The sequence below is a fragment of the Lontra canadensis genome, unplaced genomic scaffold (assembly GCF_010015895.1).
Source record: "Lontra canadensis isolate GAN:19392208 unplaced genomic scaffold, GSC_riverotter_1.0 scaffold64, whole genome shotgun sequence".
NCBI lineage: Eukaryota > Metazoa > Chordata > Mammalia > Carnivora > Mustelidae > Lontra > Lontra canadensis.
The window spans coordinates 11,463,651-11,466,597 of record NW_022631058.1 but is presented as its reverse complement, the minus strand read 5'-3'; positions in this window follow the sequence as shown (position 1 = coordinate 11,466,597).

Below are 2,947 nucleotides of genomic sequence, written 5' to 3'. Positions count from 1 at the left end.
GATGAAAGTGATGTTGGCTGACCAGAGGAAGCCGTGGAAAGGTTCACCTTGATAGCTCATAGTTTGTGCAGTGCTCAATCCCTCACACTGTGCTTCTTTATAAACTTTCCAGTTGATACAGTTGGGTAGCTGCAGCCCATGTCCAAATACATCATCATTATTTGGCTTTCATGTGGTTTTGCCTGTTTTTTGTTTTTTTTGTTTTTTTTTTTAGCAGACCCCCTAGAGAAATTATTGTTGAAGTATATCAGTTCCAGCACTTAGGAGACTGTTAAGAAGGAACCAGTGGGACTTTGAACACCTGTAATTGTGGTCTGAAAATAACCTAAGGTGAACTTCTGCTTGAAAGCAGTTGCATAAATTGTTTCTAATATACTGAAACTATATTTCCCAGGAAAATTTCTGTTGTCTGATCAAATAATTGCTTATTCTTGAAGGATTTTAGAAATTTTCAGTAAATGTCACCATTTTATATCATGGCAGTAATGGATATTTTTTTTTTCTTTAACTTTTTAAATGAATATTTCAAAGGATATGTATTTCCTTTCAGTATTTGGTGAGGTATGTTGAGGAAAGTATCACATAAAATACCTGTATGTACACTGTATTAGTCAGGGTTTTTCAGAGAAATAGAACCAAGAGATGTATGTATATGTAAAAACATACATTCTTTTTAATTACAAGAAATTGGCTCATGTATTCACAGAGGTTAAGAAATCCCAGTCTGCCGTGAAGTCTGGAGACCCAGGAAGACCAGTGGTCAAAGTTCAGTCTGAATCTGAAGGCCTGAGAACCAGAGGAATCAATGGTATGAATCCCAGTATGAGGCAGGAGAAAAGGATCAATTCCTTCTTCATCTCCCTTTTGTTCCATTTAGGTTCTCAGCTGATCAAGAGATGCTCACCCACACTGAGGAGCACAACTTACTGAGCCCGCTGAGGCACATGCTAATCATGTCCAGAAACATCCTCCCAGACACACCTAGAAATAACATCATCTCGGCACCCTGGCTAGTCAAATGGACACATACAATTAACCAGACATCGGCTCATGTTCTCTTGATGGGGCAGCTGGAATTAGTGTTCAGTGATCAATCTGACATGCCTGAAGTTTTGGTTGAAACATTTGAGTTGAGGAAAGAATTATGAAAATTGAGTGTGTATTAAAGTACCATGTCCATGTTGAAATAGAGGTTTAGTGTTTAAAAGATGCTGAAAAAGTTAATGTTGCCCTCCAAAATGGGATATTTTGTCTGAAGGTGAATGGTGCCTACCATTTAAGTCATTTCCTGGTGGAATTTTTTTAACTTGGCAATTACTGATTTTTAACTTTTTCATGTATGGAGAATCTGGTCTCTAAAATAACTTTTTTATTAGTTAAAACTGGTAACTAAATTAAATTACAGAACAATAACTCTATTAACTGTTAAGCTATATTAAACCATAGGACTCTCATAACAGCAGATGTCCAGAAAGAAATTTCTATATGTCTTCTCAGGTGGCTAAGAGGTATCTGATTCCGTGCTGAGCTAAATCACTGCGTAAGATAAGTCTTTAGATGATGCCGGTGTTTATTCAGTATTGATTTTCATATTCGCATGCTGTGCAGTTTATTTTCTGAGCCACCAATCCTTAATTTCTGAGACAAGAGGATGATAAAAAGTATCTGTCCTTCATGATAGGACTAGGTTCGTTTTACAGATTTTGTTGACTGCGGCTCTTACTGATTTTAGTTTAATTTCTGGGTCTTTAATATTTTTTGATTATGCAAGGTATGGAGACTTGATACGGAAACAACTAAATTTTTAAAAGAGCCATTTTGTGTACTTAATAATTAAATGTAAAAATGTCTACGTAATGCTTTTTGCAAAGAACTGTTGTAGGTACTTGCAGGGACAGAGATGAGCCATCTCTTCACTCTGAATATCCTTTTTACTATACTTTAGTGTATACTCTTTACTAAATTTTAGTAGGGAAATAAAGCAGTATAAAGTAGAATTGTAGGAAAAGCAGGATTTGAGGGATGGACAGCATGCTTTATAGGCTCAAACAAAATCAAGCGGCTGGAAGAATTAGCGTCTCTGATTTTTTTGTCTTTTTTTCAGTAGGCCCCACAGGCAGTCTGGGGCCTGCACTAACAACCCTGAGATCAAGAGTCACATGCTCTACTGACTGAGCCAGCCAGGTGCCCCTGCAGCCGAAGGAATTAGGAAAACTTGGGTAAATCCCTGATTTGGAACACACAAAACCAGGCAGATTGGTAGCACTGTTAATTCATGGTCACTCTGACTGTCCCACTGGGAGTCTGGCTTTATTTCTTTTGTCAGTTAAGTCACTGTGAAAAAGTTTCTACTTCCCTGCACCCTCTTCTGACCTTCGGCCCACCTGCTCCTTTCTTTGCTCTCAGTGGAACAACTTATTTCCTGCCTCACGAAGAAAATGGTGTCAGACATTCCTTCCACTTTCCATCACCATATCCACAAACTTATTTTTTACCCACATCCATCCTCTATAATGTTAGAGAGTCCGTCAGTCCTTGTGAATTCTGAATCCTGTCCTTGGCTTTTCTAGGGATCTCAGTCCATTTGTCATGCCTGTTTTTTCTCCTATTCCATGAGTCTCTCCTCCTCTGCTGGGTTCCTCTAGCGTCATTCCCACCTCCCTGGTGCATGCAGGACTGTCTCGGGACGGGCGGGTAATAAGTCCCATGGGAAGAACCCAACGGACATAATCTTGGGGGTTGTCTCTATACTGATGAGGAAGACACCATAACAGAGGCGAGTGTGGCGTGTTCCTCGTGCAGCTCCCCACCACCCACACTCCCACACCTGAGCCCGTCTGCAGACAGCAGAGATTTCCAGAAGCTCTGTTTCATTCTCACTGGGGTTTTTGGTCTTTTCTCACTTTCCCTCTCACACCAGTCCATTCCCAAGTGTAATTCAGTGTAA